Here is an 11,202-nt window from a genome sequence, read left to right on the forward strand (position 1 = left end):
AATTGCAAAAGCGGTATGTAAAAGGTATGCTTAAACTGCTGAAGAAAAGAAAATTGGAAACTGCCGAAATCTGGAAAAAGCGTGCAAACATGGAAGCGTGGAACCTCTGCAGGGTTTGCAAAGTTGCTATTTATATTGATGCTTTCTGTAACGGTTTTCAAAGCAGTCCGCGTCAAGGAGTCTTCACGTAACGGATGCATCGCCGTGGAAATAGGATTCAGCGTGTAAACGTGGACTCTCAACGTCTCTGAAGGCAGAAATGTAGGGGATGGTGTGACGTCCGTCACACCATGTGTGACGCTCGTCACATAAGTGTATGCAGCGTCACGTTCGTCACAGCATCCGTGGCGGTCGTCACAGGCACGACACCTGTGTCTTCTTTGGGCTGGGCTTGGCTTTTGCTATTTGTTTCTTTTCATTCCTTTTTGCACCTCCTTTTCTTCCTTTTTTACTTGTGCTTCAAATAAGACACCTGAGGCAAATAGAAAGGAAATACCGCGTAATATCTAATAAAATGCAGTAAATTGAAATAAATAATAATATAATTTAATTGAATTAAGTCCTAAAATATGATATAATTTCATGTTATCAAACTCCCCCATACTTAGATCTTTGCTTGTCCTCAAGCAAAATTCAGTATAGAAGTTGTTTTAAAATTTTTAGCCAGATGAAATTTCAAAACACGCATCAATTCGTACTAGGTTGCATGTAAACTTTGTTTAGAAGTGACTTGAGTTTAATCTTGACATTGACAACCACCGTCACAACCTAGATAACCTCACCTCATGCAAACCAGTTCAAGTAATGCCATTATAGCCGTCCTAGTTCCTTTACTCTTATTTCACCCGTTTTCATTCTAGCGAAATCACATTAAGCCCTTTATCTTTTCGCGCACGTAGTGGAGTAACCGGTTAGTGACTCTGATCCCCTTTTAGCTAGAAGTTCTGGTACATAAGTCGGATAACTTCGTTATTCAGTTCATTGCAAATTGCGGGGGATCGGACCGTAGTCCGCTCTACCAAGTTCAGTACCAGATACCTACTGAACCAACTCATGATGGATCTTTCATATTATGCTTTTGTATGATCTGCAACCTTTAGATTAAATGATCTGGTAAAGATCACCTAACTTAATTAGTGCATTTCCTGATATATATATTTTTTTATGTTACTTTGGGAATCATTCACTTATATTCATCGGCTCTCCACGTAGTTTGCTATTGAGATGGTGCTGACTTCTTGTATAAACTACTCGGGGTTACTATAAAACTAAATGTTCACGGGATTGGTATAATAGGTACTTATTCTGATCTAACATGTTGCGGTTTGTTTCAGAGTGTTTGGCGGTAATAGTTTTCGTCTTAATTCGTCTCAAGTTCGATAAAATGAGCAACCTTTATACTTATTGGGTGTTGAATTTTTGTTGTGGCTCATGAAAATTGAGGGAATAGATAATAGAAATTGTTCACACTCGGGACTTAACTTAAAATAAATCTAAATATATATATATATATTTTTTTTAATATAAATAAATAATAAGAAAGGGAGATAACAATGAAAGGAAAAGTACATACTTGTAAAAAAAAGGAAATAGAAAGAACAAGTTTTCCCCCCCATACTTAAAATAAACATTGTCCCCAATGTTTTAAGGAAATGAACTACAATAGGGAAAGGGAAAAGAGATGACAACTAAGGCTGCCTTCCGCCTCTGGTTCTTGGACCTGGTGATCGTTGATGTACCTCTAAGTTGTCAAACCGGCTAAGCAACTCAGTGAACCGCTGATTAGTAATGGTATTCCTCGCTTCCTGTTGTTCTTGCATTTGGCGCATTAGTTGCATCATTTCGAGATTCTGTGCTTGCATACCATCAATTGCATCCACGATGTCGTCGTTGGTTGCAGGCCTTCGTCGTCGACGACGTGAGGATGGGCCAGCTGCAGCATCGGAGTGGTTGAGCGGGACAGATTGTTGTGTAGGAGTAGGATCACCTTGTTCCATGTCTTCAAACTCGTCTGCGGGCGGGTTTGCTTGTGAAGGCTCGGTGGCTTCGGGAGCATTTAGATCATAGAGGTGGCGGTTGGGGTTTGTGACATCTGTTAGGGCCATGTTGGGTAGAACAACGCTTGGAATAGCCTGGTTGTTCACCATAAGATAATATCCTCCGCCTACTCTGTTCTTAATCAGGCGGCTGTATCGACAGTAGCTGATGTCCATAAATAGGGGAGGTAGAGATTCTAAGGTTTGGAGTCGGTCCCCTAAGTTTAAGCCTAGTGCTATCGTGGTGATTAATCCGCCAATTACAAAAGGTTGACGGCCTCTAGCACATAAGGTGCGGATATGATGAAATAGGAAGGAGGCGGCGTTTACCTTAGCTTGCGGTTCGAAGACGCATTCGAGGAAGAAGAGTTCCTTTGCGTTGACCTTGCTGTTATTTGGTCTACCAAAAACTGTGTTCTGTAAGATGCGGATAAAATATCGGATGGTTGGATTATGTATGTGGGAAAGGAGGAGCTCTTCCCAGTTGTAGGCATCTAGACCGGATATTTTCTTAAAGAGGGTGAAAACGGCAACTGTGTTCCAGTTTAGGTCGGGAGGGATTCTGGGGTAGACTTGGCCTTCTGTGGAGAATTGTAGCATGGTACTCAACTGGTTTTGGGTTAAGGAGTACTCGGTGTTGAACATACGGAAGGTTGCGGTACCGGTTAAGAATTCGTCTTCACCGGCGGGAATGGTGTATGCGTATGAACTTAAGAATTCTAAGGTTAGGGAGGGGTAAGTGGGTGGATTATGCGTGCATAGAAAGGTTAAGTCGGCTTGACGGAGCATCCATTAGATACCTTGGAGTAATCCTAATTGTTGTAAACAAGTAAAATCAGGATACCTGGTGGAGACGACGCCTCGCTGTTGGAAACGCTCGTATTGCTCCCTTTGATAATTTTCATCTTCGGTTCGGAAGATGATATTTCCGAAATTCTGGTCACCCGCCATACTGATGGATGAACTGAAAGAGGTAAATTAGAAAGAAGAGAAAAGTGTGTGATAGAAGAAAGTGGTTTGTGGTGAATGAAGGAAGGTTTGGTGGGTATTTATAGGAAAAAATTTGGAAGTTGGAAAAATAGGTGGTTGAAAAGTGAATAATTGTGGGTAAATGTGAATAAATGGGGAAGGTAAAAAGTTGAAGGGGTGTAACGTTCGTCTCCAACGGCTCCTTAACGTTCACCTAGTCTGAAGGGCGTTACGCTCGTTACAGGTGCATGACAGGCGTCACAGGTACTTAGCGTGACGTCCGTGACAGGATGTGTGACGCTCGTCACACTGTTGGTTTGGCATGGTTTCAACTAGCGTCCTTCAGAGTGACTGGTAAGTTATTATTTTTTTTGTTTTGCTATGGGTTGATTTATTCTGCAATTTAATTTCTCCTGCATGCTATTCTCCTTTGTATAATAGTGCATATATAATTCAATAAGTCATAGGTAGCAACACTAGAGAACATAATAGCTATTGCATAATAAAATTAAATAAATAGCTTCAATAAAATGATCATAATGTAATATTGGAAAGAAAAACAAAAAAAATGCGAAAGGGAAACAAATGCGAACATGAATTCAAATAACATTAATGAATAATCTAACTTGAAACTAAATAACTAAGAAGAATAATTTCTATCCATCTGCACGATCTCTGGCCGGAGGAGCAAAAGAGTTAACACGGTATAGCAACTCGTGAAACTGATTTGTCATACTGCTCATGTATCCTAGAACTTCGTGTCTCATTTCAGTAAACTCTTCTCTGAGGGCGTCTTGTTCTGACATCAAAGCTTCAATGGCGGTGTTATAATCAGTTACGGGCATATTATGTCGGAGGTCGGATATTGCTGATTCTTCGGTCTGAACAGGCTGAGGAGGAGGGTCAATATCATAATAGCCAGATGGTGTCTGAGGGTCAGATTCAGCATAAGGGATCTGGTCATCACAAATCTCATAGTTCTGGATGGATTCAGCGGATCTAGCTGGAGAGGGTGTCGCGTTCAGATTGTAGAGCCAGTTACTGCGGTTATGAACATTAGTCTTGGGATTGGGTAAGGTGAATAGGCAAAGAACTTGGTTATTAATTATAAGCTCGAACTCGTCAGACCCTTGGTTTGCTATAAACATGGCATTGAAGAGGAAGGGTATACTCATAGTAGTAATGCCACAGAAGGGGCTTAAGTCAAGCATAGGCTGACGTAATCAGAGTGCATTACCAATCATGGATATCAAACCGCCTACTCTAATAGGTGCTCGCTCATCTTGGATAAGGTGGTCTAAATTTGCTAGCATAAAGGTGGCACCGTTTACTGGACGGTTCTGGGAAGCACAGAATATGATGAAGAGTTCATCACGTGAAACTGAAGTGCTGTATGGCTTCTGTCCAAATAAGGTGTGGGTCAGGATCCTATGGAAGTAGCGGAAGGCCGGGTTATGTATGTTTCCAGAGAGAGACTCATGTTCCTCGGGATCGTCATTTCCAGTCAAGCTACCCCAAAAGTGTTCGAGTTCTCTATATTCAAAAAGTTCTTCCCGGCTCACTGTGAATGTATCAAGGGAGGTAGAGAAACCCAAAAGGTTGGTAAAGTCTCTAATATTAAATTGGTACTCCATGTTGAACATTCTGAACTGGATAAAACCTCTGTTAATTCCTTTCCCATGGCCGGGTAGATAGATTAATGAGCTAAGGAATTCTAGTGTTAGTCTCCGGTAGGTGACGAAATGTCGTAGGATAGGAGATGTTTCCCACCCTATCTGATTCAGCAAAAACAGGACACTTTCTCTTAGTCCAAGGGCGGTCATAGCCCAGTCATCAGCATATAAACTAGGTAGCATCTCTCTCGTGGCTAGTTCTTCAAATTTTAGCTTGTGAGCCATTCCTCTGAATTTGATACCCATACGGTCAATTTGTCCCATCAGGTTGGTGTTAGCTAGAGAAAAGAAAACATGAGTTTTAGTCAGGATTTGGCCAAATGCCGAAAGAAGAGAAAAGTTTTTAATAAATTAAAATAAATTAAGAATGAATACTAAACAGAAAAGAATAATTAAGGAGAAAATAGAAAAATAATAATAATAGGATAAGGAAATAAAATAATTTGTGGGTTGTCTCCCACTAAGCGCTTTGTTTAATGTCGCAAGCTCGACATAAAAACAATCAATTATAATCTATAATTTCTGGAGGCATTTCATCTAAGTGCATGACTTGCGAATCTTCATTATTTTCTGCATAGTGATAATGTTTTAGACGTTGCCCGTTTACGGTAAATGGTTCCATAGATTTGCCTTTAATTTCTACTGCTCCACTGGGAAATACGTTAGTGATATGAAAAGGACCTGACCATCTGGATCGTAGTTTTCCCGGAAATAACTTTAGCCTAGAGTTAAATAAAAGGACTGCATCGCCTTGCTGGAAGATTTTCCTTGATATACGCTTGTCATGCCATTGTTTTGTTCTTTCTTTGTAGATTCTGGCATTTTCATAGGCGTCTCTTCTGAGTTCCTCTAATTCGTTTATGTCAAGGATTCTCTTTTCACCGGCGGCCTTATAGTTTAGGTTCAGATTTCTAATAGCCCAATAGGCTTTATGTTCTAATTCTACCGGGAGATGACAGGATTTTCCATAAATGAGCTTAAATGGGGTCGTCCCTATGGGGGTTTTATAAGCAGTGCGATACGCCCATAAAGCTTCTGGTAATTTTAATGACCAATCTTTCCTTGAGGTGGCGACTGTTTTTTCTAATATTTGTTTAATCTCTCTGTTGGACACTTCCACTTGCCCACTGGTCTGAGGGTGGTAAGGTGTCGCTACTCTATGCCTTACGCCATACTTAAACAGTAGTTTTTCGAGTACCTTGGATATGAAATATGATCCACCATCACTGACTACTATTCTTGGGATGCCAAATCTCGAAAATATTATATTCTTAAAGAGTCTAGTTACTACCCGGGTGTCATTTGTTGGAGAAGCTATAGCTTCGATCCATTTTGAAACGTAGTCTACCACCACGAGTATGTATTTGTTACCGAAAGAGGATGGAAAAGGTCCCATGAAGTCTATTCCCCACACGTCGAAAATCTCTACTTCCAAAATACCTTTTTGTGGCATCTCGTCACGTCTAGATATGTTTCCTTTGCGTTGACATCTGTCACATTCCTTAATAGCCGCATGTACGTCCTTCCATATACTTGGCCAATAAAAACCGGATTGTAGGATTTTAGAGCAGGTCTTGGATGTACTTGCGTGTCCACCATAAGGAGCGGAGTGGCAGTGTTGGATTATATTTTCTACCTCTTCTTCGGGTATGCATCGACGAAATATACCATCGGGGCCTCTTTTGAAAAGTAATGGATCATCCCAGTAATAGTGTTTTATGTCATAGAAGAATCGTTTCTTCTGCTGGTAGGATAAAGTAGGTGGAACTATTCCGGCAGCTAAATAGTTGACGAGATCAGCGTACCATGGTGTAACAGATATAGCTAAGGTGGTTTCTACTTGCTTGTCAGGGTTATTCTCTTCCAAAGTAGCTATAAGCTTATCGTACGAGAAATCATCGTTAATTGATGTTCTTTCCGATTCAAGGTTCTCAAGTCTAGAGAGGTGCTCTGCTACTACGTTTTCAGTTCCTTTCTTGTCTTTGATTTCCAAATCGAACTCTTGTAGCAACAAGATCCATCTTAGGAGTCTAGGTTTAGCATCCTTTTTTGTTAGGGGGTATTTGATAGCAGCGTGGTCAGTGTAAACTATTATTTTGGCTCCGACTAAGTAAGAACGAAATTTATCTAGCGCAAACACAACTGCTAGGAGTTCTTTCTCGGTTGTGGCGTAATTCATCTGTGCTTCATCTAGAGTTCTACTTGCGTAATATATAACATGAAGCTTTTTATCCTTTCGTTGTCCTAAAACAGCACCTACAGCGTAATCGCTGGCATCGCACATTATTTCGAATGGTTCATTCCAGTCGGGTGTCTGCATTATGGGTGCGGAGATCAATGCTTGCTTAAGCGTTTGAAATGCTTCTAAACAGTTATTGTCGAATATGAATTCAACATCTTTCATCAATAGTCCGGTTAAAGGTTTAGTTATTTTAGAGAAGTCTTTGATGAATCGTCGGTAAAAACCGGCGTGTCCTAAGAAGCTTCGTACTTCTCTCACGGTTTTAGGGGGTTGAAGGTTTTTGATTACCTCTATTTTGGCTTTGTCTACTTCAATTCCTCTATTTGATATAATGTGTCCTAAAACAATTCCTTCTTGTACCATAAAGTGGCATTTTTCCCAATTAAGTACTAGGTTTACTTTTACACATCGCTCAAGAACTCTTTCTAGGTTTTCAAGGCATTCTTCAAAACTTTGTCCGCATACGGAAAAGTCATCCATAAATACTTCCATGATGTTTTCGAGAAAATCGGCGAAAATTGCCATCATGCATCTTTGAAAAGTTGCAGGAGCATTACACAAGCCAAACGACATTCGTCTATAAGCGAAGGTACCAAAAGGGCACGTGAATGTTGTTTTTTCCTGGTCATCAGGGTGAATTGGTATTTGAAAGAAGCCTGAATAACCGTCTAGATAACAGAAATGTGAATGTTTTGCCAATCGCTCTAGCATCTGGTCAATGAATGGTAAAGGGAAATGATCTTTTCGGGTTGCTTTGTTCAGTTTCCTATAGTCAATGCACATTCTCCATCCCGATTCGATTCGTTTGGTTATAGTTTCTCCTTTTTCATTTTCAATGACTGTTATACCACCTTTCTTTGGTACTACGTGTACAGGACTAACCCATTGGCTATCAGATATAGGATATATGATACCTGCCTCTAATAACTTGGTTATTTCCTTCTTCACTACCTCACTCAGGATCGGATTTAGTCTCCTCTGGTGTTCTCTAGAAGTTTTACAGTCTTCTTCTAGCATGATGCGGTGCATACAAATAGAAGGACTTATTCCTTTAAGATCGGTGATGTTGTAACCTAGTGCGGTTGGATATTTTCTTAAGATATGTAGGAGTTTTTCTGTTTCGAGTCTTCCTAGGTCAGCATTAACTATCACAGGTCGTTCAAGTTCTAAGTCTAGGAATTCATATCTCAGATTTTTGGGAAGTGTTTTCAGATCTAGGGTTGGTTTCTTAAGACACTGCGTAGGGTCCGGTGTTATTGCTAAACATTGGTTAAGTTTGTCTTCTACAAGATAGTCGGATGATTTGTCCTTTTCTAACTCTGTTTCTTTTATGCATTCATCGATGATATCCATGAAGTAACATGTATCTTCTATTGCAGGTGCTTTCAAAAATTGGGAAAGAATGAACTCAATTTTCTCTTCTCCTACTTCGAAGGTGAGTCGTCCTCGTTTTACGTCTATGATTGCACCGGCAGTTGCTAAGAACGGTCTTCCCAGTATAATGGGTGTAATATAATCTTCTCTAATGTCCATAATTGCAAAATCAGTTGGGATGTAGAATTGACCTATGCGTACGGGAATGTTTTCAAGAATTCCTACAGGGTATCTAACAGAACGATCTGCTAGTTGCACAGACATTTTGGTTGGTCTTAATTCTCCCATTTCCACTCTCTTGCATATGGATAAAGGCATAACACTAATTCCGGCTCCTAAATCGCATAAGGCTTTGTCGATGACAAATTTTCCTATGTGACAGGGTATAGAGAAACTACCCGGATCCTTGAGTTTAGAAGGCATGTTCTGGATTATAGCGCTACATTCGGCAGGGAGTGTAACGGTTTCGCTATCTTCAAGTTTCCTTTTATTAGAAAGAATTTCTTTTAAGAACTTGGCGTATGAGGGCATTTGCGTAATAGCTTCTGTAAACGGGATTGTAACGTTTAATTGTTTAAGGAGGTCAACAAATTTTTTAAATTGGCCCGCATCTTTGGTTTTAACAAGCCTTTGAGGGTAAGGGATAGGTGGTTTATAAGGTGGTGGAGGTACATAAGGTTCCTTCTTTTCTATGGTTTCCTTATTACTCTCTTCCTTTTCCTTAGGTCTATTTTCTTCTTCAGTTGACTTTTTAGGGTTTTGGTTTTCTATCCTTGGATTAGATGGTCCTTCCACTTCCGTTCCACTTCTTAGTATGATTGCATGAGCGTGGCTTCTCGGGTTAGGTTGGGGCTGTCCAGGAAATGTACCAGTTGGGGCAGCAGTAGGCGCTTGTTGTTGAGCTACTTGTGATATTTGTGTTTCCAGCATTTTGTTATGGGTAGCCAGGGCATCCACTTTACTTGCTAGTTGTTTAATTTGTTCGCCAGTGTGTACATTCTGGTTTAAGAAATCTTTATTGGTTTGTTGTTGAGAAGCTATAAAGTTTTCCATCATGATTTCCAAGTTGGATTTCCTAGGGGCGTTATTGCTATGTGTAGATGGGTTCGGCTTCTGATATCCCGGAGGTATAGCTGGGGCTTGATTTGGAGACTGTCCAGGTGCGTACAAAGCATTATTACTCTTATATGAAAAGTTTGGATGGTTCTTCCAATTTGAGTTATAGGTATTCGAGTAGGGGCTTCCTTGAGCATAGTTTACTTGTTCTGCTTGGATTCCTGTTAAGAGTTGACAATCTGTAGGAGTGTGACCTTGGTTCGGCAGACTTCGCAATTCTGAGTTATAGCAACCACGGCGGTTGGAGGTGATACATTTAAACTTTCAATTTTCTGGACCAGAGCATCCACTTTTGCATTAACATGATCAAGGTTACTTATCTCGTACATGCCGGTTTTCGTTTGAGGTTTTTCCACCATTGTTCGTTCGGTCCCCCACTGATAGTGGTTTTGGGCCATGCTTTCGATAAGCTGGTAAGCATCCGCATAAGGTTTGTTCATTAGTGCACCACCTGCAGCGGCGTCTATTGTTAGCCTTGTGTTGTATAAGAGACCATTATAGAATGTGTGAATTACTAACCAGTCTTCTAAACCATGGTGTGGACAAAGTCTCATCATGTCTTTGTATCTTTCCCATGCTTCGAAAAGAGACTCGTTATCTTTCTGTTTAAATCCATTTATTTGGGCTCTTAACATAGCTGTTTTGCTTGGCGGAAAATATCGGGCAAGAAAAATTTTCTTCAACTCGTTCCATGTGGTGACAGAGTTGGAAGGGAGAGACTGAAGCCATCTTCTAGCGCTATCTCTTAATGAGAAAGGAAAAAGACGAAGTCGAATTGCCTCTGAAGTGACACCATTAGCTTTAACAGTATCAGCGTATTGGACAAATACGGATAAATGAAGGTTTGGATCCTCGGTAGGATTTCCAGAGAATTGGTTCTGTTGTACTGCCTGCAACAGCGAAGGTTTAAGTTCGAAGTTGTTTGCTTCAATTGCGGGCGGAGCAATACTTGAATGCGGCTCATCTTGTGATGGAGCGGCGTAATCTCTAAGAGCACGAGCTGGTTCTGCCATCTCGGGTATCGAAGGGAAAATGTTTTTGAAATCAGGAAGTTCGACAGGAGGGAGGTTGTTTGCAGCACGATATTCCCGAATTCGTCGTAAGACTCAGAGATATAGTTCGATATCGTTGATTCGTAAGTAGAACGGTTCGCCTTGTGAGCGAGTGTGTGGCATACAAATCGACGATAGAAAGAAAAGAAAAAGAAAATCCTTAGTCTCTACAACGTAACGGAAGAGTTACGATATCGACTAAACAAAAGTCCCCGGCAACGGCGCCAAAAACTTGATCGCTCGACTTTATGAGTCGAATTTGGGGTACAAACTGCAAGTGCACAGTTCTATCGCGTAGTTTTAAAAGATATCGATCCCACAGGGACTTATAAATCGATATACCGTTATCTAAGGTTACTTCGTAAAGCTAAGGCAGATAATGTTTGATTGTTTGGGGAAAAGCTAAAACTAAAAATAGAATCTAAATTAAATATCAAATAAACGGATATCGGTATGTAGTTCGTCGTAATTAGGGAATCAATTCTTTGTTGGTTTCTCGGTTTTAAAATAAAGCATTTCAGTTGACTATATTGATTAAAAGTTCTATCTCAAACTCTCGCTCTGTTGAATAAACCATGATTTTATGTTAACGTAGCTGTCACTTATAATTAAGTCAAAAACCATTTTTTGAAAGCAATAAAGTCCGTAGAAACTCTTTTTAAGAAAACACTAACCATTTAAACACCCTTATCTCAAACTCTCGCTTTGTTGATTTAGGTTATATAATTAAATTCGAATGC

General features: G+C 40.2%; 1 non-coding gene across 1 annotated transcript; it reads left to right on the forward strand.

Moving 5' to 3' along the window:
• Positions 1-9,938: 9,938 nt before the first annotated feature.
• LOC127108754 (small nucleolar RNA R71) lies at positions 9,939-10,045 on the forward strand. Its single transcript, XR_007796268.1, has one exon. It is a non-coding gene; the product is annotated as a small nucleolar RNA R71 (small nucleolar RNA).
• Positions 10,046-11,202: the final 1,157 nt, after the last annotated feature.

This window comes from Lathyrus oleraceus, chromosome 7 (genome assembly GCF_024323335.1).
Source record: "Lathyrus oleraceus cultivar Zhongwan6 chromosome 7, CAAS_Psat_ZW6_1.0, whole genome shotgun sequence".
Taxonomy (NCBI): domain Eukaryota; kingdom Viridiplantae; phylum Streptophyta; class Magnoliopsida; order Fabales; family Fabaceae; genus Lathyrus; species Lathyrus oleraceus.